Below are 26,533 nucleotides of genomic sequence, written 5' to 3'. Positions count from 1 at the left end.
CAGAGTTCACCAACAGTTGATGAGGCCTGGGAGAACCACCCTGGTAGAGACTACATAAACTTCTTTGCTTAAAGGAGAAAGGCAGGGGAATCCCATTTGGATGAAAATCCTTTTGACTTTCCCCTCATGAGGTTTGTGACAACAGCCAGCGTTGGTGGCATGCCTTCCTCTTCTTGAAACAGGACAGCATGACATTGTGTTTTATCTACTTGCCGTAAGAAATACGTAATATTATTTTGTACGTCATCCCTAGTGACAGACCCAAAACTACAACGGACTTTTCTAACACCCTCCACACTAATCTAGACCGGTTTCCTTTGCCTACCAAACGACTTGGAACTAGCTTACAATTTTTTCCAGGAATTCACCTCATAACTTCCATTAAATTTAAACACATGCGCACATCTTCCTCTCTATAGGCCATGGCTTTCCTGATCTTCACTGACTTCCTCAGCCCTCTTATCTTTCTGAGGCAAGTCTTCTGCCTCTAGGCACTCATGGGTAGCATTGCCTCATCTTGCCTATGCTGGATGAAGCCCCACCCGCTGTCCTCCGTGCATCCTTCACTGTGTATGCTTTGGCTCCTCCGTCTCAGCTAACTGCTTTGCTATGCCCTAGAGACAGGCAACAGTAGACTTTGTCAACTCAGCCTCTCACCAACAGGTGAGCATGGGTGACTGTGGTGACTGCAGGGGCTATGGGGACAGAGGCAAGGAAGCCAAGGAACTGAAGGGTGGAAGATGTTACTGGGGTCAGATCAGAAGAGACTAAAATTTCAGATGCTGAAGAAACGGTAGAGTTGGAAGCCTGACCTAAGCCCTGCAAGTCCTCCTGATTATATATACAGGCTACCTTGAGGTGATCTTGCTTCTCCTGCAACTTGGAACTTCCTCCTACTGACAAAAGGTGTATGTGTAGGAGCAGCAAAGACAGTGAAGCCAAAACAAAGGTTTCTTTAGACCCATCCAACAGTGGGAGAAATCATTGCAGAAACACTTGCAAGTTTTCAGGTACTAGGAAAATGTTAGGCTGAAATCTGCATCAACAAATTTTTAATTTGGGTGGAAATTCCTGCATTTTGGTTGTTTTCCTTTTATTAATAGTAAAAGCTGATGGTAATATTCACTATTTGCCTCTCTCTTGCATCATACTTTTCTCTGAAGCTGCTCCTCTCTCCCTCCCTACTTACATCCCTCCCTCTCTCATGTGTGTGTGTGTGCACACATGTGTGTATTTGTGTATGTGTGTGTATGTATGTGTGTGTATGTGTATATGTGTATGTATATATGTGTGTGTATGTATATATGTGTATGTGTGTGTATGTGTATGTGTGTATGTATGTGTGTATGTGTGTATGTATATGTGTATGTGTGTATGTATATATGTGTGTGTGTGTATATATGTGTATGTGTGTGTGTATATATGTGTATGTATGTGTGTATGTGTATGTGTGTATGTGTATCTGTATGTGTGTATATGTATGTGTGTGTATGTGTATGTGTGTATGTATATGTGTATGTGTATGTGTGTATGTATATATGTGTGTGTATATATGTATGTGTGTATGTGTGTATATGTATGTGTATGTATAGATGTGTGTGTGTGTGTGTATGTGTATAGATGGATGGACAGAAGGATATCCCTGATGACTGTCCATGCTGGTGTCTCCCTAGTCGAATGTGCATTTGTTAGGTTTAGGGCTCTCAGTGTTGAAGGGACTCTGAGCAGCTGCAGCATGGCAAGCATGGCTCTGGCTGGCTTTGCCCTTCTCTCCAAATCCCTCTGCCTTGTTAAAAAAATCATTAGATTGCGTTCCTAAAGCTGGCCACCAAAGTCTGTTCCCTTATTTGTCCACTTCCTCCTCCTGAGGTTGACTACCAAGGTCCAGCTATCGAAGTATTAAAGTCCACCAATAAAACGCCCCCTTTGGATCACCTGATTAACATGCCCAATTAAAGTTAAACACCTGATTCTAACACAGGGTTTTCCCTTGTACTTTTATAAACTGTCATTTGCTTATGGGCCATGTTCGTCTCCTCTTTATGGAGACATAGTCCTTTGTCCCACTCTGAGACAAATACCCTTACCCTGTCCCTTGCCCCCTTTTCCCCCTCTCCTCTGTTGCTGTCTTGCCCATCAACCTCTTCCTCTTTGGTCTTTGTCCCTTATTCCTGACCTCTGTCCCTCTGGAACAAATAAATCTCCTTTGTGCTTAGGGTTCCTAAGCCAATACTTTTCCTTACAAGTGTAATTCTGTGTTATGCTGTGAATGTGGCATCACCCAGAAAACCCACATATGAGCTCCTGCGGTTGAGCATCTGGCATCCAGATGGTGGTGCTATGTTGCAAGGTTGAGGAACTTGGAAGAAGTAAGGCTAGTTGACAAACATGCCACTGTGGAGCTGGCCCTCTTCTGTCTGAGCCACCTGCTTCCTGGCCAGCACCATATAATGAGCCATGCCACCAGCTTTCGCTGCCACCAACAGAACCAGCTTCCATGCCTTTCCTACCATAGTGGATAGTATTCACCTTAAACTAAGAACCAAGCACTTCCTTCCTTCCTTCCTTCCTTCCTTCCTTCCTTCTTTCCTTCCTTAAGTAGCGTTTGTGAGTTATTTTTTTAGAATTAAGAGAAAAGCAGCATACCATACACAGCAAAGTAGTTTCATTCTAATAAACAGGCAGGTTTTTTTCATTGTTTCAGTTACTCCTATTAACTGAGAGTTTATATGAACAGAAACTCTAATTGTATTGGGTCTGATCTGTGTGTCTGTGTGGCCTGTGTGTTTCATTGTGTTTATTCCACAGAAACGGCAGGTACTATTACCGCCTCAGCTTTACACTGAGTAAACTGTGTCTTTTGGCTGTTTTCTACTGGGTTCATGGCTGATCAGATACATACTGAACTGAAACGAAAGCCTAGGTCGGCTTGGGCCCAGAGGCTGTTAATAACAGCCACTCGGATGCCTGTGTGGTGCATACATTTCACAAGCCTAGAGTTTTGTTTGTTCAAATATTTCTAAGGCATCTCAGAGGGACCAGTGGTTTCTCATGTTTGAAAAAGTCAAGGTAGGATCCTATATCTTCCTGAAGACAGAAAACCTCCAGATATCTGCCTGAACCCTGTGTGGGCATATAAAGAAAATCTGATTAAATGAAACTCCATATGAAGAGATAATGCCTTCTATCAACCCTCACACAAAAACACCACAGCTCATATCTGCCGATAGACTTGTTTTTACTTAATAAAGCGGACTCTTGAAGACGACAAAGATTAGATTGTCAATACTCATTTCTGATTGATTTATTTGAGGCAGAGAGTCTCAGATATTGTTGCTCTGTGTAACTTGATTTTTACATATCACAAGAGAGAAGCAAGAGATGAAAATGCAGGCTCCTTATGAGTGGCCTCTCATAGAAGTCTATTGTCAGCTAAGAAAAGTTAAAACGGCATTTGTATTTTCAGATTCAAAAGCCTGCTGTGTGACCAACGATGGTTCCAGGCATAAAGGTGAGCTTGATTTTACTTCTGAGCATAGCAATTTCACTAATACCATCTTTTCTAATTTCAAACAACCCCTGCAAGCCCAGTACAGCTTGCTGCTTTCATCTTGCCATCGTATTTCTTCCCAAATCCCTTCCTGAAATTCTGCCTTACTTTTTCTCTATCCGTGTGATTCTGGTTATTGTGCTGTCAGCTTTATCCTGTCCACTGCCCTCTTTGCATTAATTTTCATCCTGCTATTCATTTCTTATATCCAACTTTCAGCTACTTTTGTCCCTTCTGACCCAATATTTCTGGAAACAAACACCAATTACCCTTGTTTTTTCCTGACTGAAGTGCCTCGATGGCCCAAACTAGCTGATGATGAAATGGAAATTACCCTTCTGCCCAACTTAGTGTCTCCTTGACACGTTAACCCCAAACAATACTGCCCTGTGCTCTGTACCTCAAAATCCCCATATGTAAACACATTTGCATGTGGTTTGATTTGGTTTGGTTTGATTTGGGTTTTTGAGACAAGGTTTCTCTGTGTAACAGATCTCTGGCTGTCCTGGACTCACTTTGTAGACCAGGCTGGCCTCGAACTCACAGAGATCCACCTGCCCCTGCTTCCCAAGGGCTGGGATTAAAGGCATGTGCCACCATGCCTGCCTCACATTTATGTTTATCTTTATCTCCACTATACTTACAGGTAGTAAATATGGATGAACACCAATTACACCTTGAACCAGAATTTCCTTAACCCTATGACAATGAGGATGGTACATTGAGCCAAACCCTGGCATCCAAAACTTCTCTTGGAATGGCTTTTTTTTCCTGGGATGCTCTTCAGCCCCATTAGAGTGGCAGACATAGGGTGGGCAGAATATACCAGCGACTCTCAGGTGAAAACATGTTAGCTTCTGAGAGTCTAGCAAAGGCCACACAAGGTTCTCATCTGCATATCTACGATGAGACCCTTGGAGATTTATCACACGGCTCAAAGCTTTCTCCCCTAGGGGGCTCAAGAATTTTAGAAATAGTTGGTGACACTTTTTTAGAGAGATGGTTCTAGGCTTTTACTCTCAAAGGCCACCTCTAGTGACATACTTCCTCCAGCAAGGCTCTCCCACTTAAATTTCCCCAAACAGCGCCACTCACTGGACACCAAGTATCCAGATGCCAGAGCCTATCAGGGACATTCCTCAGTCAAAAAACCACATTCTACTTCTTGGCCCCATGGGCTTGTGGTTGTATGACGCCAAATGCATTTAGTCCAACTTTAAAGTCCCCACAGTTCTTTTAAAATCCAATATCTCTCTTGAGATTCAAAGCAATCTCTTAATTGTAATTTCCTCTAAAATCCAAGAGCAAATTACATATTTCCAACATATAATGGCACAGAATATGCATCACCATTCAAAAAGGCAGGACTGGGGGTATACTAAGGAAATGCTAGACCAAAGTAAGACCAAAGTCCACCATGGCAAACACCACAGTTTGTAGCTCCGTGTCTAGTATCCAAGGCTTAGGTGGCTCTGACCCTTTGCCTTTTCTGTCTGCAATGCACATCTCTCCATGCACAGCCTTCCTTGCTAGATATCCCATTACTCTGAACACTCAGACATCCTATGGTGTCCACAACAAACAAAATTCACTTTCATAGCTTTGTACAATGGCCTCCTCTCACAGCCTCTTGCACTGTCAGGGTCTTCCTGCAAAGACTCTCCTACCATACAATGCCTGACCTCAGCAGTTTTATAAAATCACAAAGAAAGGATCTTTGACCCAGTTACTCTGTGTCCTTCATGCCTTTAAAGCTAGTACAACATGGATGACACTACCAGGTTCAGCCACCAGCTAGGAATGGTCCCAGCCTTCCCACCACATCACTAGCAGTAGTGCCTTTTGCCAGTTACTTTCTAGGAGTAGACAACCTCTTGGGCTCTCTCACAATGTGGAAGCTTAGCTTGATAGGGTCTTTCCTTGAAAGCATTCTTCATTCCAATGCAGAGAAGATCTCTCATTAATGGTACCAACCTCACTTCTTAACCACCACAGCATCTTCCGCAGCCCAGGCCTTAACTGTAACATCTGGTTTCCTAGTTGTCTTTATGTTCCAAACTATATGTTTTGTATTTCTCTCTGCCCTACTTGTTCTTTTTTATTGAATATCATTTTATGCATTTGCACTGTCTCCATTAGGGTTACTATTGCTATGAGAAAACACCATGGCCAAAGTAACTTAGAGAGGAAAAGGTTTATTAGGCTTTTATCACTGTTCATCACTGAAGCAAGTCAGGGCAGGAACTCAAACAGGTCAGGAACGTGAAGGCAGGAGCTAATTCAGAGGCTGTGGAGGAGTACTGTTCATTGGCTTTCTCTTCATGGCTTTCTCAGACTACTTTCTTATAGAACCCAGAACTGACAACCCAAGAGTGGCACTACTCACAATAGACTGGTTCCTCCCACATAAATCATTAAGTAAGAAAATGCCCTATATGTTTGCCCACAGCTGGATCCTATGGAAGTACTTCCTCAACTGAGGTTCTGTACTCTCCCATGATCTAGCTAAGTTGACAAAACCAGCCAGCAAAATGAAGTCAGAGGTCTAGGTGAGGTGAATAGAGAGGAAAAGAGAGGGAGCTGGAAGAGACGGCAAGGAGATATCAGGATGTAATATGAATAAACTGTAATACATTAAAAAAGATTGTAAGAAGGATATTTTTAAAAGGTTTTTAAAATTAAAAAAATCAATAATTGCCAAGCTGCATACTCAATAATGTATTAAAGTCTTCCCTGCCAATTAGTCAATTATTATTTCATTTAATTTCAGGAAAATGTTTTCTTGTTTTTATTATTATTATTATTATTATTATTATTATTATTATTATTATTATTTCACATTACATCCAGATTGTAGTCTGCTCAGTCTTCTCTTCCTGTTCCAACCCTCCCCAAACCTCTAATCTATTCCCCTGCCCTACATCTATGACAGGTGGGGTCCTCCTCCACCACAGTCTGACCACAGCCCATCAGGTCTCATTGGGACAGTCTGCATTTCCCTCCTCTGTGTTCCCAGAAGGCCTCTCCGCCAACGAGGAATGATCAAAGCCTGGATACTAGAGATCTTGTCAGAGGCAGTGCAGCCAGATTATTTTTCAGAGTAGCACCGAAGTTGCTTTTAGCCCAGTTGCTAACATCGCGGCCCTCTGAAACCATCTGAGCCGGGCCTCCAGGGTCTGAATTGTTCTCAGAACCACTGTCTTCCAAACTTCTCCTGGAATGCCCTTTAAATTATGCTTAGAACATTCTGCCACTATTCTAAAACAAAGTTCGAAAATCTTCCACATTCCTCCCTAAAACCAAGGTGCCAACTTCTGTCACTTTTCTGTTACTGTGATAAAACACTATGACGAAGGCATTTCGTCCAGGAAGGACTTTGCTTGCGCTTACCTTTCGTCGTGGAGAAGAGTCCCTCATGGCAAGGAAACTTGGCAGCTGGCGGGCATGTTAGGTAGAGCAAGAAACTGACAGTTCACATCCTAATCCCAAGCATCAGAGAAAGCTGGAAGTGAGGCAAAGTTTTAAACTCACAAAGCGTTCTCCAGCAGTAAACTTCCTCCAGCAAGGCTAAACCTCTAAAAGTCCCTGAACAGCGCCACCAACTGGGGGACAAGGGGAAGCATTTCTCACTTAATCCATGATACATGGTTACTTTAAGACTCCTGTAGAGAAGAGGCTGCGCAGGCAGGCGCACTAATGGACAGAGTCAACTCTAAGCCCCTGAAAGGTGGGAGGTGGGGCGGGGGGACGTATATCATCACTGGACACAAAGGCCAGCTGTGTGACACAGGATGGCATCATTCAAATATTCCTCCACTTCTGAAGTACCATTTCTCAACAGATGTTCCTAGGATGAAAACAAAAGATGTTTTGATATCAAAAAGTAGAAATTAGGTCTTTCAAGAATTTTAGAAAGACTATTGCTTCATGTCTCTTTGCCTTTGAGACAGTCGGGTTTTGGCAAGCCTTCACGGAGCACCTGAACACAGAAGCAGGAAAAGGCACTGGGGCACCTGCACAAATGCAGGTGAACAGCAGGAACCAATCTGTGTTATCCACCACAGACATCACCCTAGGCCAGTAGTTCTCAACCTGCCTAGTGCTGCGACCCTTCAGTACAGTCCCTCATGTTGAGGTGACCTCCCATCATAAGGTTATCTTGCTGCTGCTTCATAACTGTGATTTTGCTACTGTTATGAGCCATAATGTAAACATCTGATATGCAACCCACAGATCGCTGCCCTAGACGTCGGGAAACGTATGATGTTTCACTAATTTCTGTTCTTTGTTTTAAGAATCTCTAAGTAAAAGCCAAGTGGGCAGATATTCCTACAGTTCCAGCAGTCTGTAAAAAAGAGCAAGAGGATCGTGTGTATTTTGTATCCAGTTTGAGTTACATAATGTGACTCTGTCTCATGGAGAAAAAAAATAAAAAAATTAAAGACATGTGGGCGGGTGAAGATGTAGCCCGGGACTAGAGTGTTTGCATGTCCTGCACAAAAGCAATCTCAGTTTAATTGCTCCATGGACAACTGCAATTCAACTAAAGCATCAGGGCTCTGGGGCTGCCCCGGAAACCTCCAGCTGCACTCCAGTCTCCAGCACGAGGGCAGAAAGTAATAGTCAAATGAGAAAAGCACAAAACTAAGCTGCCCAGTGGGATGATTGGTGGGATCTGGAGGTCCCAGAACAGACTGAGGGGAACTGAGATAGAGGCCTCCAATGTCTGTCAGTTCCCTGTGTTTTCTTTTCTTTTCTTTTCTTTTCTTTTTTTTTTTAAGATTCAATCCACTAAAGTATTTATTCTCTTTTTTATTTTATTAATTTATTCATATTACATCTCGATTGTTAGCCCTTCCCCTGTTTCCTCCCATTCTTCCCTCCCTCCCACTTCCCCTCTTCTCCCCTCCCCTATGTCTGTGATTGAGGGAGACCTCCTCCCCCTATATATGCTCTTAGTATATCGAGTCTCTTCTTGGTAACTTGCTATCCTTCCTCTGAGTGCTGGCAGACCTCCCCATCCAGGGGACGTGGTCAGAAAAGGGGCACCAGGGTTCATGTGAGAGTCAGATCTCACTCTCCACTCAACAGTGGAGAATATCATGTTCGTCGGCTAGGTCTTGGTAGGGGTTCGAAGTTTACTGCCTATATTCTCCTTGGCTGGTGCCTTAGTTTGAGGAGGACCCCACGACCCAGATCTGCCTGTCATAAAGTTCTTCTGGTAGGTTTCCAGGACCCTGTGGGTCCTACTATTTCCCCATTCTTCCATGCTATTCTCGCCTAAAGTCTCATAAACTGGTGTGGATGGGCAGGGCAAGAACCCAGATTACAAATGTGTGTGTGTGTGCGTGTATGCATGTGTGTGTAAGTGTGTGTGTGTATCACAGTTATATATGTGTATATGTGCAACATAGTCACACGAAGAAAAAGGAATCCATGACTTCCCTAAGATAGACCTAAATGGTTTGAATAACATACATAACTTATTGAATGCAATAAAAGCACATTTCTTCATCACATGACAGCTTTCCTGAGCCAACCTAGGTTGATGTATCAGATACCTATGGATGCGAGGAGCCTGTTGGTGGCCATGCTGTCCTCTGCACACACGTACTCAGGTCATATCCTTCCAGGTATCCAGAATAGAAAACTAGCACAACATTCTGGAGAGGTCTCTCAGCCAGAACTTCAAAGGGGGCATAGATTACGGTTGCTCATCTACTTTTCTGGTAAAATGCAATTTCATGTTGACAGGGGTAGATTCCAAGGGGGTGTTAGAAACGTAAGCAGTGGACGTGCAGTCACTTTCTGATGGCAGCTTGTGCTGCCGAAGGAGGCACAGCCATGTAGCCTGTCTAGCCTCTGTGCCACCACTTAGAACCAAGCTTTCTAATCTAGTGGCTTGTGGTGGTCAACTGTAAAAAAAAAAAAAAAAAAAAAAGTGACAGTACACAAGACATCTATGTTTACTGAACACTTGGATGTCAGACACTGTACTCTGTTCTTGACCTATAATCCCTCCAAATTAGATTTCTCGTTAGACAGTTCTGGGGTCAGGAGGTGGCGAGGAGACAGGCAGAAGATGCAGTGCCCAAGCAGCCAGGAAAGGCTGTCGTGGCGAGCCTTCCTTAGTCTGAACACCTCACTTTCTCAAAGCACCTTCCCGTTTACCACCTCATTTGAACCTCCTAATGGTACAGTGAAGTAGGGAAGACAAGTCATTATTGTCATTTTGAGAAAAGAGACAGAAATACAAAGAGGTCAAGGGCTTCTGCAAGGTGCCACAGCTAATGAGGACTAGACTAGATTCCTGACCTGTGAGCTGCAGTCTAGCTGTTTCCGGTGCAGCTCCAGTTCCCTGATGCTTTAGCTGAATTGCAATTGTCCGTGGGGCAATTAAACTGAGACCTTTCCAAGAAATGGCATTCCGTGACTTTTGATCAGTCACAGTCTGTATTTTATTTGACTGCTACTGAAATTTTTAGCATTAGAGTCAAAAAACACATCACTGCTGCCCCTTTATTGTGACAGTTGAGTGAGAGGAGATTACTGGTGATTTTAGGAGGAGAAAGGGGGAACTGTGAGGATGCGGGAGTCCTCCTGCAGGCCAGGTCCCTTGCAACCTGGAAGTGGTAGCCTTGTATGTGGATCTCCTTATCAGGAGCATCCACAGGTGGAAGTCAAGTCAACTCTCCTGGTCAGAGCATCTCAGTTAACCTAAGGTGTCTAGGTAACTAAACCTTCACATCACTTACATGCTTTTGCTGGGGATGGGATCTAGTATAGACACTTTGGAACCAGTCTGGAAGTTTCTCAGAAAAAAAAAAAGTAAAATTATCATATGATTCAGCTATACAACTCTAAGCAGATAAGCAAACTTTATACCCTGTAACAGGGATGCCTGTACGTGTTCATTGCTGTCCTGTTTATAGGATGTGGACAGAGCTTAGATGCACAGCTGACAAACGGACGATGGTGTGGCACATATACACAACTAAATATTAATTACCTGTAAAGAAAAATAAAATTGTAAAAAAAACTCAGGCAGATGGATGAAACTGGAAAAAAAAAATCTATGAGTGAGGTAAAAGAAAATAAGTGATAGATGGGGCCGCCCTAAACTTCTCACGTGCATCATCCATTCTAATCTCAGGAAGCATTTCCGAAGAGCCAGAAAGTATGAAAGAAGAGGAATGCAGGGCGAAGGGCTGTGAAACACCATGCCCCAGACTCCACATAGCTACTACAGTCATTAGATCAACCTGCCCCGGGCCAGCACCAGACCAGCCCTATCACCAGTCAGTGGAGAGTGAAAGTCTCAAGGGGCTCTATACTTTCTCCCTGAACTGTAGATAGACTCTAGACAAGGAGAAGTTGCTGTCTACTATACTAAAAGATGCCTTCAGACTCAAAACCCAGCATCACACAGATGACCCTAACTAATCTTGTGGGGTCAAACAACAAAAGGAACAAACCTGAACACACTTGAGAAATGTGGGTGAAGGGTGCAGGCTAGTAGGGAGGTCTGAGGTGGAAATGGGGAGTACTCAGAATGTAAGGCATGTTTATGTGAAACTGCAAAGATAAAAATATAAGCCATGCAAGGAATGCAGAAGTCGTGAAGTAAGCTGGGCCATGACTCAAGATACAAATCACTCACTTGCTAAGCCAAAAGAGAATGTAAAGGATCAAAGAGCATGGCCCCCAAGAGAAAGAGTGAGCACCACATCACATTCTGAGACTAAAGCCTTGGGGAAATGAGCAAGAATAGCGAACATGAAAGAAACACATAGGTCTTGAGCAGTCACTAGGCACGTTTTTTTGTTTGTTTGTTTGTTTGTTTTTCCCTCCCTGAGCCAGCTCTGTGCTTGCAGAGCCATTGTTGAGGGAATGGCCAACTGAATCCTAAGAAGCAGCCTGGAGAAACATGGAAATGATGAAAATCTAAGCAAGAACACCTGCACACTCTGCTGTGTGACTAAGGAGTACCTGGTGGCTGTTCTAGTCACTGAAGTCCTACCAGGATTCCCACTGTGGGTCCCTTGGGAGCCTTAGAAAATACCAAGGCACCAGGGAATCAAAAAAAAAAAAAAAATACCCAACAATGTTTCCACATTTCCTTTCAAACTCAGATGCCTCTGCTGAGGAATCCATGACGGGGCTTAGCAGGAAAGCAAATTCCCAGGAAATCTCATAAAAAAAAAAAAAAGAACGCAGAGTGACTACTTTATTGCGAAAGCAGAGAAATGTAGACAGGAATGAAATTTGACTGGAGAAGCTTTGGGAATTGGATTAGGAAGGTCTCGGTGGGTGAGATGCTTAGAAATCATCAAACAGCCAGACAGGTAGAGAGGCAGGGTGTCAGAAAGCGTCTCATCAGGTCGAGACAGATTGGAGGCAGTACAGGGAGGGAGGGTTAGATTCGCAGGTCTCTCTAACTGTATTGTGAGACAGACAAACATCTGTCTCCGGAACAACAATGGGCAGTTTAAATGTTTCTATTCCCTGTAGATGTAGATTGGATTGATTGCAGACAATATATTCTCCAGAGACATCAGGGGAAAGTTCAAAACAATAAACCAATTCCATTGGGCACCCATGAGAAAAATCCTAGTCACCTTATTGCTTCTTTTGGGCAGGCTTGATTCTCCAGGGCTCTCACCTTGTGCAATGAGGAAATTCATGACTGTTGCCATGGGACTCCAGGCTGAGCATCACACAGTCCAATCAGGCTGAATCAGGCACTATGCAAGAATAAGCAAGGGTATGGGAAAACTCCCAAAGCAAGAGGTCCACAGAAACTATGCAGACTCATTAGGCTGTTGCTGCTGAAGTGTTAAGCCACCTTGTTGCCTAAAGAAAGCAAAGAATTTCATAATTAGTTGTAACTTTGATAAAGAGACTGCAGACTTCTTTCCTTTGATGGAACCACTCAGTAACTGGAAAGGGGGTGTGTTGTGTTTCTTTTTCTCAGCATCTTTGCCTTCAAATTCCTCTGACATCTAAGGTTCACATTACTCCCCCACTGCTTCCTTATGCACATTCCTCACTCTCCAGTACAGCACCCATCCTAACAGCATATGCACGAGTAGAGGCTGCAAACAAATATTGTTTGATTGTTCTTCCATATAAAAATACATTGTGAAACCAAAGCCACAATTCACTATGCCAGGCAACACATCAAATTCGCAATAAGAGAGACTCTGGAATACAAAGAAGCTTGGGCACTAAAGCCATCATGGATCTTGGAATGCCATCTTTTCGATCTGCAAATTGAATGGACTAAAAAGGTGTCATATCAATCACATGTAGAAACTAAAGGGTACTCCCATGTGGAATATGAATTTTTAAATATGGTAAACCATATTTTCCAGTAAACCACTGTAGTGGTCAGTGTTCCCAAAAAACATATTTCATGAAGCTGAAATAAAGATCCATGATGACAATGTCCTCAATAGAGCAATTTTGGAAATTGTTACGTCAAACTAAAATGAGTGCCCCTCGAGACTATTAAAATTCATTAAATTTTGGCTATGGACAACGAATCTTAGAGAGTAGGAGTGGTAGAAGCAGCCATAAAAGATCAGAGTGCATATTGCACATTATTATGTACCCTTCAAACCTTTTTCTCAGTACTGAAATCAAAGACTTGCGTATGTGCATGTGTGCCAAAGCATATACGTGGAAGGAAATGGACAACTTGCAGACGTCAATTCTATTGTTCTACATTTGTGTCTGGGGTCAAACAGGTTGCCAGTCTTGGCAGCAAGCATCTTTACCTTCTGAGGCATCTCATTGTTCCAAAGACTATTGCTTCCTCACTTTAGGAAGTACCACCTGAAGGAAAGCTGGTCAAATTAGAAGGGACTGAGATGATAATAATTCTTATTAAAGGTACCATGTGATTCTCAGCAGACTTGAAAAGACTGAGAGTTAAGGCTACAGATCAGTGGGCTGTCTCTCACCGAAGTGATTATGGTGAGTAAATAACCTAAAGATAAATAAAACTGGGATCAAATAGGGAGGCAAAGAGGGAAGGTTTTTTAAAAAATGTTTTTGGAAACCATCCCAAAATCAAAACTAACACCTGTAAGGTGGTGTGGAACATGGAGGGGGCCTTCAGATTCAGGCTTGGATGGTTGTGCATTTATTTGTGTGACTCTAGATTTAGCATAAAAATGACACCCCCTGATTCTGTAAATAGTATGTTACCAGGCATTCTTAATACAACAGCTTTATGTGCAGAGAAAATAAAAGAACACTAAATGTAAAGCCATAAGAATTAGATTTTCAGTCAGCCCAAAGGCCTATGAGAGTAAATTTACGTCACTCTGCCCAAACCAATTCCACACTTCTTTTCCTAATTCCACTATGGAGGGAGTCAGTTTGTAGCCTCAGAAACTTGTTTACACTGGAGAAACTGTCAAGCCTGTGGAGCACTTCCTCCTTCCCTCTCTCTCCAACCTTGTACTACACACTCTTCTCCAAGACAGAGTTTCTGGATAAACAGTTCCCAGCACACCACTAGCTAGGACCTAGGTCTGCAGCACTTGGTTTATTTGGCTTTGTTTTTAAAGCTGAATGAAGACAATGAATGAAGATGTACGCATGATAAAGTTTGCATTTCATTAGTGCTCGCTTGCTGAGAATAATCCCTGAGGGCAAATAGCTAGTGTAAATTAGCATGAGTTTGATACCTTTTTAACACAATGCATTTAGTCACAGTATCAGTAGGTTTGACAAATCTTAAACATGAGGCAGGCAAGTATTATTATTTGTTTGTTAAGAAAATGAGGCAGTGTTTAGAATAACTAAAATAATTGCTTATCCAATCAAGCCTTCAGCATTATGACTCCTGACTTGGAAATCATCAGGTTACTTGCTGAGTTCCTAAATGGCCAAACCCAAATCTCCAGGGAGGCTGTGGGCATTCAGTTCTAGGCTCCATCCCAGAGCAAGCCAGACAGAAGCCCCAGGCTGAAGATGACGCCTAAGCCCCACTCTCTACTTCTTCTTTCATTGTTTTAATCTTTCCTGTATCTGTTGGAAAACTATTGCTTATAGGTACAGTGACCTTGTAACTTACACTCACAGTTAACCACTTTGACGCAAAAGAAGGCAAACCCAAAGAGTTGCTAAATAACACTGCAGTAAACAAATAAACCCGGGTCACTTCAGTTGAGCCTCAGGGTCAGTTAGTTTCTGTCAGTGTTTTAATTAGGGCTTCGATTGCAGTGAAGAGACGCCATGGCCAAGGCAACTCTCACAAAGGACAACATTTCATCGGCTTACGGTTTTAGAGGCTTAATCCAGTATCCTCATGGTGGGAGGCATGGCTGCCTATGGCAGACATGGTGCTGGAGATGAAGATGAGAGCTCTACAGCTTGATCTGTTGGCAGCAAGGGGAAGACTCTGCCTTTCTAGGTGTAGTTTGATCATATGAGACCTCAAAGCCTGCCCACTTCCTCCAATAAGGCCACACCTACTCCAAGAAGGCCACGCCTCCAATAGTGCCACTCCCTATGGCCAAGCGTGCACACACATGAGTCAGTGGGGGCTATTCCTATTCAAACAGCATAGTCACTGTGATTTAAAAAAAAAAAAAAAAAAAAAAAAAAACCCTGAGATGAGCAACTTAGGAAGAAAGACTCATGTGGACCCTTGGTTCCAGAGGTTTCGGTTTGTTGTTGGTCAACCTATTGTTTTAGGACTTGTGGCAAGGAGCATAGCATGGCTAGATTAGACAGCAAAAACTTCTAGAAGAAGTCAGGGTCAGAAACAGGAAGAGGCCAGGCTTTCAATATACCCCTCAGGTCGGATCTCAAGTGACTTCACTTTCTCCTAGCAGGCCTTCCTGCCTCTCAACAACTGCAGCACGTTCTCAGCACGTCGGCTGAGGACAGCCTTTCACATGGGAGGCTTGAGGGGGGTATTTATGTGCAAGATATAGTGTGGCCACTGTATTTGTAGCAAATTTAGTGAATCTATCTTCCTTGAATTTTTTATCTGCTTATCTTTGGAACCATGGCTGGCAGTGAAATTCTGTCTGATGGCCTTCTAGATGACAAAACGTCTATCCTGGCTCTTAAACCAGATCTTACCCAGAGTCATAATGTATAAAAATAAATAAAAGTTAAAAAAAAAAAGCAGAACTAAATGTAGTTGAAAAGGATGATACCCAGAATTCTACCTGCTGTCTTCGTTTACCCCTTGGTTAAAGACACTTCCAAGAGTGTCCTACAAATTAGTGTTTTGAAAATTCTGCCAAGTAAGCACATGTACAAAATGGCGTCCATAATACGAAGGGAGCTTTAAAATCACTGGATAACTGTATCTTGGATGCAGGAATAATACAGTAAGCAAAATAATATTCAACAAGCCTGTACAGTTATTAGAGCCCTTTTGCAGCTTGAAATATATTAAGTACACTTAAAATCATAATAAAAGTCATCCATATAACCAACATTCACACAAGAAGAACGTCAACATCATGCATGAAGTGGCCTTGGCTTCTTTTGCTTTCACGTTTCCTTTCTGTCTGCCAACCTCCATCCCCAACAGTAGTCACCAGCCAGAATCATGGGTACCAGACCATTCAGAACTAAATGGGATAGTTTTAGGCAAAGGCTCAGAAACTTGGGTAAAAGGGAGGGGGTATGAAAACTCAAATTCCTATCTTGAATGATCCACAACTGGCTGACAAGTCTTCACTAGAAATCTTTAAGTTAATGGGTAGAGAATCCATGCGTGGCTATTTCTCGAGCTGATTTGTTGTGGATAATAGAGAAATGTCAATTCAACACAACTGGCCCGCGCAGAATGCTTACGGCGCTGATTGAAATTTAGAGCTAGCGGGTGATGCTGGCACAGAAATCTTCTGCAAACCGATGAGTGTCTGGTGTTTTAAGGCCAGAAACTGAAAGGAGCAGCCTTTTGGAAGAACAGGGTTCCTATTTAAGTCACGGTGCTAACTGGAAGCAGATGAACAAGAAACTCCATGAGGTGGGGAAGGAAGGTACCTGTGGCCTCCTCCCTTAGGCTGCTGAGTCAGAACATTTGCATTTAAAAGTCTGTGTTCTGCTTACAGACTCCTGGCCTGTGTGTTTCTTAAAACTCATGTAAGCAGAAGGCATGCTGGGGATAATTATTTTTATGAACAAGGCAGTATAGTCTGTTCAGCTCTTATACCTATGTGCTCAGAGGTCATCAGAGAATGGCATCAAGCCATGTAACGTGAGATTGGGAAGCAGAGCCAGTAAGTGCAAACCACACAAAAAGAGGGCACGGAAGTAGACAGGCAGGCTTGCTAAGGAAGAAAGTTCCAGCAGGAGAGGGAGAAAATGGGAGGAGAAGTAGCTGAAATTCGAAATATAAATGCACAAAACTGCCCAAAAAGCTTTTTTTTTTATTTATTTAAAAACATCGAAAATGGAAAGAGTGAGCCAACTATCGTAGAGCACACTGACATGACAGAACTAGGGAAGCAGAGGACTATGGATCATAAGTTAAAGGCCATATAGCAAAACCCTGTGTCAAACAAACTATAGTGAGGAAGGGGCAGAGTTGAAGGGCACAGTCATTTGTCTTTGTAAGGACAGCAACATGTACACTGAGCCTTGAATAAAGAATACGGTGAGAGAGTTGATAGTGAGTGTCTACACTAACAGTGAAAGCCACCAGCACGTACTGATTGCTAAGCACTGTGTTACACATTACATGCCTCGCTCCTTATCCAACCCCCTTGAGTGGATAATGGTATCCATTTTACATACAGAGAAAAGGCTGGCACTTTGAGACACTAAGTAACTTGCCCAAGACCACAGATAAGAGAACGAGGCAGGATTCAAAGCCAGGATGTTTGATTGGATGTCCACCATGATGATGCATTGCTAGGTAGAGAGACCCAGTTGAGAAAGCCCACACGCCAGGGAGGCAATAAGGACTGCATGCACTGAGAGCAGCATGGTCCGAGTGTTCAGGTAAGCTATCTCCCTGCTGGAAAGCCACACTGTCCCCTCTGTCTCCTACTCTTCGCACACTTAGATGCTCAGTGTAACTGACAAGAGAAAGCCCCAACCTGAGATACGTTGGGATGATTGGGACTTTCATACTATTATATTTTATAGTTCAGTTAATATTCTGAAATTAACAGGGCACCAAGAGAATTTTTTGCAGGGAGCCTATATCCCAAATAAATCAATAACTCATAAGAAAATAAGAATAAATGTGTACGTAGACTTCATTTCAAGAGGTAAGGACTTCATATTTTATTTATTCATTCAAAAAAATTTTCCTAACTGCCTATTTTATATTAATCTTCTTTCTGGGGAACTAAAGATTCAAAATGGTAAAATCAAACAGAGTCAAGCTTCCAGTATGCTTTATAATGAAATGGGCTTTCCTTGAGCACCTGCATCATTCGTTAGTGTGCATTTTATTTGGCTCCTTCTGTGTGCAGAGCTAATGCTAACATGCTTGTGTCTCTGAACTCAGGGCTCACTAACTGTGAATGTACTGATGAACAAATAACTACAACATGGTGTCATAAGTAATGCCTGAAGGACAGCTGTCTGCACTAAAGGCATAGCACCCAACTCTGGCCCAGACTATTGAGTTTATCAATAGAGGTCTATTAGGTGTCTGATGTGCTGGATTAAGAAGAGGAAGGATGCAGGCTACCAAGAAGAGGCTTGATACCCTATGAGCATATACAGGGGGAGGAGGTCTCCCTCATTCACAGTCATAGGGGAGAGGAGTAAAGGGAAAGCAGAGGGGAGGGAGTAATGGGAGGATACAAGGGATGGGATAACAATCAAGATGTAATATGAATAAATTAATAAAATATTAAGAAAAAAAGAAGCCCATCTTAAAGAACTACAAGGAGCAGGTCAGTGGCTTCTTAAAGAACTATTAAGCCCTAGGATTCTGATTCTGAGACTGAGAAATTGGGACTTCTCACTCTCCAGGCACACAGAAACTTACAGAGGACTTGCAGCAGTACTTAGAACTGTGGTGCAGACCAGGAGATGCACATGAATATTAGTTGCTTGACATCTGCTGAAAGAGAAATCATTCATTAGTCCCAATTAGGTTAAAGTACAAACATGGTAATATTAAGAAAATAACTACAAGTTTCTGTCCAACTGCTAAATTTCAGTGTGTCTGGGGTGATACATTGAATGTCAGATTTTATTAACCATGGAATGCAAATTCAAGTAATAATGTCCTAGCAATTTGATAGAGGTATAAAATTCAAAAAAATTAATTCAGAATGTTGAATTGCATATATTTAGAGAAAAAAAATTTCAAACCAAAGCTCAATGATCAAACAGGAGAAAGATTATAACAGCAAAAGCAATTTTTCCATTAAAATTACTCAAAGAATATGATCTCAGGACTTAGCTCGCTAGTTAGCATGACATTATGCTAATCATATCGTCTGAATGAGCCAGTTTTTCATCTATGAAATAGCAGAGTTGGACTAAAGGCTCCATCTTCATCAACTCAGCTGTGCTGGCAACACAGTGACTTAGAATTCTAAGCTCAGCAATTTAGAATTGCAGCCAAGTGACAAATAGTCGAGCCTTAAGTCACATCTTCAGTAGGTTCCTATTGATGAGTTTCCTGGCAAGTGACAAGGATTCCTGAGGCAAAATCATGCCTCATGGGAAAGAAATCAAAATCTGGGATAAGATCTAGATAAAACAAGCATGATCAGAGACACAAAAGAGGCTGTTGTTTTGTCTGTCTGTTTGTTTTGTCTGTTTACTTGTTTGTTTGTTTGTTTGTTTGTTTTTTCCTAGTTGAGTCCCATGGGCCTTTTAAAATGCATTTTTTACTGAAATATAATTACAGGACTTTGCCCCCTTCCTTTTCTCCCTTCAGCCCCTCCCAAATATCCTATCTACAAGGCTCTTCTTCCTTTATTATTTAAATATGCACATGTTTATATTTAAATATATTTATACTATATATATATATATGTTCAAATATATGAATACAGCCTTCTAGGTTCATTTGTGTTGTCTGTGTGGATATGGTTCCAGGACTGACCACTTTGTGTTGCACAACAAGTTAGGGGGCTCATTCCTGGGAAAAGCTAATTCTCTTTCCCCCAACAGTCATGATTTGTCTATAGTCCCTTACTCAGGGGTGTGGCCCCATGAGATTTTCCTCCTGGATTAGCATGTGTATTGATATTTCTATTGTTCACATCTTGTTTATGCAGCCATTTTTCTATGAGAGCATTTTATGTTTTATAAAGTAGAAAACATGCACCTAGACTATGTTACTGTCATCACAAAGCAAAGAACTCATTAACACAAATTCTAAATTAATTTTTGTTACTTCTTCCCTCTCTTCTTTGCTAACTGACAATTATTGTATCATGTTTCTTCTTGTTTCCAAAAGACACTAACACAGCTCACTAAAATACATATTATGCAGTGAGCTCAAAGAACACAGACTAAGACTGAAGGAAATCGAGTACTTCATTTTGGCGTGTTGCCGTTATCGATTCAGATTTTATTCCTACCTTTCTCAGTGATTCATTGTATTAATTGTTTGTATTGCTGTTGTATTCAAAGACTTTCCTCTGTAATGGAGTAAAGCTCTGTTTTGGCTATGGCCTCAGAGGACTTAGTCCATAGTGGTAAGTAAAGCATGGCAGAGTAGTAGTTCAGTACACATCATAAGAGACCCAAGAGCAGAGAAGAGAAAATGTGAGCTTGGTACCCCCTCTCATGCCATTCAAGTCCCCTGACCATAGGATTATGCCACCTACATTGGAGTAGGCCTCCCTGCCTCACTTAATAACTCCTGAAAATGCCCTCAAAGACACAATAGAGGCGTGCTGCCATCCTGTGGATGAGGTGCAGCCTCGTCAGATTGACACACGTGATGAAGGGTCACACTCCCCATTGTGTTTCATTACCTTGCTCCGACTGCCCATTCAAACAAGCACTTGGATAGCAAGTCCGTCACTTCTCCTATACAATGCAGGGGGCTTCCTTTGGGGCCACTATGAACTTTTAGAATTTCTTCTGTAAGCTATATGGGACTTCACTCTCCTGACAGCTCATAATATAGACATTGCATGGAACAAGAAGATTCTCCTTGTTGCCCCTTCAGTTAATGGAGTCATTAATGGATAAGTCCACAGAGGGGGAAAAAAATGAAGCAAAAAAGGTATGAGAAAAATTTCCTGATTGCTTCCCAACCTGACTCTAATTCCTTTCTAACACTGGGCTGTACGTCTTTCTATAAGATCCATGAAACACCCTGAATTGCATATTCATGATTCTCTAGGTGTGGTGGTGTGAATAGGAATGCCCCCCCCCCCCCGTAAACTGATGAATTTGAATGGTTGGCCCATAGGAAGTGGCGCTATAAGAGGTGTGGCCTCGTTGGAGTGGGTGTGGCCTTGTAATGGGTGTGTATAGGCCTTGAACTTTTTCAAACCTACTCTATTTGGCGTTCTTTAATGATTATACGTCCCTTCCAACTTAGATAGGAGAGAAAAGACGTTAATGGGAACAGGAAAAGTAGACCATTTTAGATTCAGTTACTTGGAGCATAGTCAGGATTTCACCAGATCCATTAAACAGCAAACCAGCAATTCAGCAAAGGTGACTACAACTACTGCAGCTGGTATCCAGAGCATTCTCTGGAGTGGTTGTCTCTAGGAGCACCTCGAAGTAGAGTGATGAATAGCCAAACAATAAGAAGCAATGCCAAAACCAAAAAGCCAAAAAATCCAAGCCTCTTGTTTTGGGGCTCATATATATCTTCCCAAAGTCCATGCTAGGATATTTATCAGTTAGCAAAGACCATGCCTCCACAAGAGGTGGTTCCTCTCCTAGAGACCTGATTCTCTCACAACTCTGTTTCCAGCAGAAAAACACCACACACCCTTACACAAGTCTGTTTTATATCCCACACTTGGGATCAAAACAAAAACATATTTACCTCCATTGCCTGCGTGTCACTGTGGGGATGGCCTTTGAGGTCTCCTATGCTCAAGCTATGCCCAGTGTAGCACACAGTCTCCTTCTATTCCCTGTGGAACAAAATGTAGAACTCTCAGCTCCTTCTTCAACACCATGTCTGCCTGCATGCTGCCATGTTTTCTGCCATGATGATAATACACTAAACCTCCAAAACTATAGGCCAGCCACAATGAATTGTTTGGCTTTATAATAAGAGTTGCTGTGCTCATGGTGTCTCTTCACAGCAATGGAAACCCTAACTAAAACACTAGGGAACAGGACTGGTAGAACAAATATAAATTAAAAATGGGATTGGGCTGGTGGGATTTCTCAATGGGAAGACACACTTGCTGTGAGAGTCTAGAGACCTGAGTCCAATCCACAGTAACCATGTAAAGATGGAAGGTGGGAGCCAACTCCACAATGTTGCCCTCTGACCTCCACGTGCATAATTTGGCAAGCATGCCCATATACACACAGAGAGAATAATAATGACAATAACAATAGTAATAATAATAATAAATTTTTAATTTTTAATTTTCATTTACTACATTGGATTACACAATATGAGGTTGGTAATCGAACAATGGTTGTCAGATTGGAGAGACAGTCCATGAAGCTGGGTGTTTTAACCATCCCAATATGGCATGGAGAGGCACTTATGTCCATTCCACATTGGAAAGTGAAAGAACCTGAGTTCCAACATCAGTGAAGGTTAGCAGCCTCACTAGATCCAATACAGGCAATACACTCAACCAGCAAGAAGTGAATGTAGGCAGGCAAACAAAGTACTGCTTTCCCCTTAGCTCAGACCTCCTTATAGCTGTAAACACACACACACACACACACACACACACACACACACACACACACGTACACACACACACACCATAGAAAATGCTGCTGACCCCAGGGGAGGGTATTCACTCCTCAGTCTTTCTAATGAATACCCTCAAAAATTCAGGAGTGTGTTTCCTCATTGCTTCCAGATCCAATTTAGGATTAACAGTCCCACTCCTACCCTCCCCTTCTCTTAAAGGTGCCCTTTCAGGGTTCTAACAACTATTAATTGATCAAAGCTCTGGACTGTTCCTTTGCCTCATCCTCCATCTACCCCAAGCCTGTGTGCATGAGAATGTTTTCTCCAGAAGCTCTTTTTAGTTCTCTCACATGCAAAAGTTCTTAGTCTCTCCATCCTATGAACTTCTACACTATTGCGTGCAGATCTTTACGTCAAGTCCTACACCCACAATTCTCCACTCTGTTTTTTACACAGGTTATTACCACGAGAGGAAGGATCAATGCCTTATTCCTTATTGTATTGCTACATACCAAGCACAAGTAGGCAGCTGTCACCTTCACCTGTTCACAGGATGGATGAACCAATAACCACCATTTACTTATTCTCAACCTCTCTGAAAATCCCAAACCCTCCCTCTTTCAGCTGGTATTATAAGAGATTTGATCAGAAATTTTACCCAGTTAGTGTGAAAAATGTCGAGATACAATCGGGATAGCTGTGGCCTAGAAATCTACTCCTGGTCCAGGACAATACCACTTGATTGTCAATATTGATCATGTTTAAACCAGAAAATTGCCAAATCTCTGCTCTTCTTAGTGCTGAGTGACCATCACCTAGAATCAAAGGGATGGCAAGCCATCCTAAGTGACTAAAGTCTCTAATGTAAGAGCATGCTCTCACCTGAGAAAACTTACTCTGTTTCAGAGCCTCCTAGGACTTCATATCTTCTTCCCATCCAGGCATTCCTCACTGGTTACAATGTGGGAACAAAAATATTAAAGTTATTAAAATCGTGTTCATGTATTTTGATTCTTGCCCATGAGAAATGGATTACCAAAGTTGATTTAGAATAGGATTTAAAATGCAGATTATAATTTAAGAAATAATCTCTTTAGGAACAGAATAGCATTGTCTGAGGTGCATTGTGACTTTGAGGAGCAGGTTATTAGCCTGCCAGGTTACCTGTGTCACTTTCAAGCATCCCTTTGGTCTTTCACGACCCTGGTAAAGCTAGACTCTGACTTTCCAGAGGGAAGCAGAGCAATAATGATTGTGTTTATGTCATGCGTTCAGTTTCTCAAAGGGCAGGTGAAACTTACAGTGTGGGTTGCTATTTGAGCTGTCTATATTTATGGTAATCTACCAACAGTACTTGTGGGGAAATCTGCCATTCTGAAGTGATAGCAGGAGGCCAGAAGGGCAGAAATAAAGCTGTATTCTGAACATCCATGCTTTGAAATGCTCACAGTCTGCTCGCAGTGGATCACATTTGCATAGTTACTAGTAAGTAAGCCTTAAGCAACAGTCAGTTGGTCAAGAATAAACCACAAATTGAGACTCTTCCTATCTATGGCATTTGTGCACCTGTGCTTACTGGCTAAGAAGTCTTCTTCTTCCATTGTGAGCTCGTAAGGTCTCATACTATTTCAGAAGGCATGCTAGGAGAGTACAATGCACTGTCTCTCACTCAAGCAACTGACTACCATATCATCTACAATTTGAAAGTTACTCTTTACCTGAAAAGGATAGGCTTTATAGGATTAGTGATTGGGAAACATGAAAGAGTTCCCCTCCCTAACTTACTAAATCACTTTCTGCCACTTAGGATGAAAAATAGAAAATGCAGGCAAGAGTAATCACCATTATATTTCTGTCCTGAAACAACTAGTCAATTTTTATATTCTTTTGACCATTTTATTATATCTTGATATATAATATAATAAATGATTAAAAATGTATACTTAAACCTAAAACAAAACTATACCACTATACTGTTTCAGAATATGCTTCCCTTTTTGGTTAACAAAATGGCTCTTTATCTGACCCTGGTGCAGATTTTAGCTAATTCTTTTGCAGGACAGGCAATAAATTTTATTTATTTTATGAGACAAACATATTTTTTACCACTGCCTGTGTTTTAGCAGAGAGCAATCATAGACAAAATATAAATGAAGAGCCTGTCTGTGTTACAGTAGCATTTTCCACCACACCAAAAAAAAAAAAAAATTCCAGACATAATTTGCACATAGATTAGAAGACTCAACATGATAAAATCATCAACTACTACCAAAGACCAGCTTCAAAAACCACAGAGTAAATTGAGCCAGGGTGTAGGCCAACCCCTGGCTGGTCCCCCTACAGACTTTCTCTGAGGGTAACTTTCCAGGACAGAATTGATTGTTACTGACAGTGGCTTACACTGATAGTGGCAAGTTGAAGGGCCAGAATTAAATAGCTGGTGATGGGCAAGTGCTGGGAACTTCCTGGCATGGGCTTACACCTATTACGGCAAGCACGGGCTAGGGCTGCTGGCTCCAGCATGGGCTTCCACTGGTAAGTGGCAAGTATCTAGAAAAGAAAGGAAAGAAGGAGAGACAAAGAACACACATGTGCATGCACACACACACACACACTTGATGATGAAGTAAGACAGACTCCAGCAGGTAGGCTCCAACAAGCTTCTTCTTACAAGTTTCTCTAACTTTACACATGCATACATACATACATACATACATGCATACATACATACATTCACACATTCACACATTGCATGGATGGAGCAAACTCCAGAAGGTGAGTTCCAACCCAACCTTATACATGTACATATATACATATATACAAATATACATTTGATGGATGGGACAAACTCTGAAGTATGGGTTCCAACCTTTTTTTTTTTTTTTTAATTTTTTCTCCCACAGCTTATATATCCCAGCAAGACCTTTCACACAGTACAAAAATCACAATATGGTTACATTATATTTTTCTTTAAGTGATTACAATAAGTACACGTAGAAAAACATGTTCTCCAATACACTCACATGATCAAATGTTTTATGTGTTATGGGTGAGAAACAAACATAAAAAACAGGTCATTTCCAAGAACCCACATACATTTGTAACTAAGCAACTTGTTATATACTAACAAAGTATGAGCAAGCAAGGTGATTTCTCAGCCAGCTTTTCTTTACTAGCTGCAATTACAAAGAGAGAGTCAATCATCCTAAAAGGTAATCTTATTAAAAAGCCTAAAAGAATCACAAACCTAAACTTCTATATTAAAAAAACAGCCATTTCTCCTTTAAATTCCCAAGGTATGCATCTACTCATTAATAGTTTTTATTAAATCATAACAGGAAGCTGAGGGCAAAATGGGTACAAAAAAGTAACTATCTCCTCAGTCACCAGCACCACTTCAGTGACAGAGTCACATCAGCCAGTGTTACTCTGTGCTGCTGTTCTTGCTCACAACCCTCAAAAAGTCCCTGGCCTTACTACTTACTTAACTTCAAATTGTTCCCTAAGATTTTCTACATCAGAGCCATTAGCAAAAACAGCTTTACCTAGCCTTGCTAGACAATCTGTTTTTCCAAATTCTTTCTAAGGTAGATTGTTAGCAATCTACATCGGCAGGTTCTTGTCAAGTAGTTGAAATCACTAATCTGCTCCAGCAGCAATGCCTGCAAGAGACGAAGCATTGATATTGTGAGTGCCAGTGATACTGCCCAGTGAGGTGCTGGAAGCTCTCCATATAGTACTCACACAACTCATATGTCAGGAAGATTATAAAGACCACAAGGTTAACAAGCAGAGCCATGCTCCTCAACAGCATAGAGTCCTCAGGACATGTATTCCTTAGGGCTCTGCCACTCTGAGCCACACCTGTAATGGCTGTGCTAAGCAGTGGACCACATTCCGTGAGGTCAAGAGCTGTTTGCTGTTCCTCCAGGATGGCCTCCAACTGACTACACTCTTTGTTGTATTATCAAGCTTGAGTAAGCATAATTTAAAATCCTTCTGGTTTCTATACCAAAGAATTTTTATTCCATTTATTAGTTTTTAGTTTCAGATGGCTTTTAAGCATTTTTTTTATGAACTCACTTACAACTTCATGGTGTTTTCTGTGTTGGTCAGAAGGATTTAAAATTATATATCAAGATATAATAAAATTGTTAAAATAATATTAAAGTGGA

The sequence above is a fragment of the Acomys russatus genome, chromosome 2, assembly GCF_903995435.1.
Source record: "Acomys russatus chromosome 2, mAcoRus1.1, whole genome shotgun sequence".
NCBI lineage: Eukaryota > Metazoa > Chordata > Mammalia > Rodentia > Muridae > Acomys > Acomys russatus.
Note: the sequence above shows the minus strand (reverse complement) of the source record.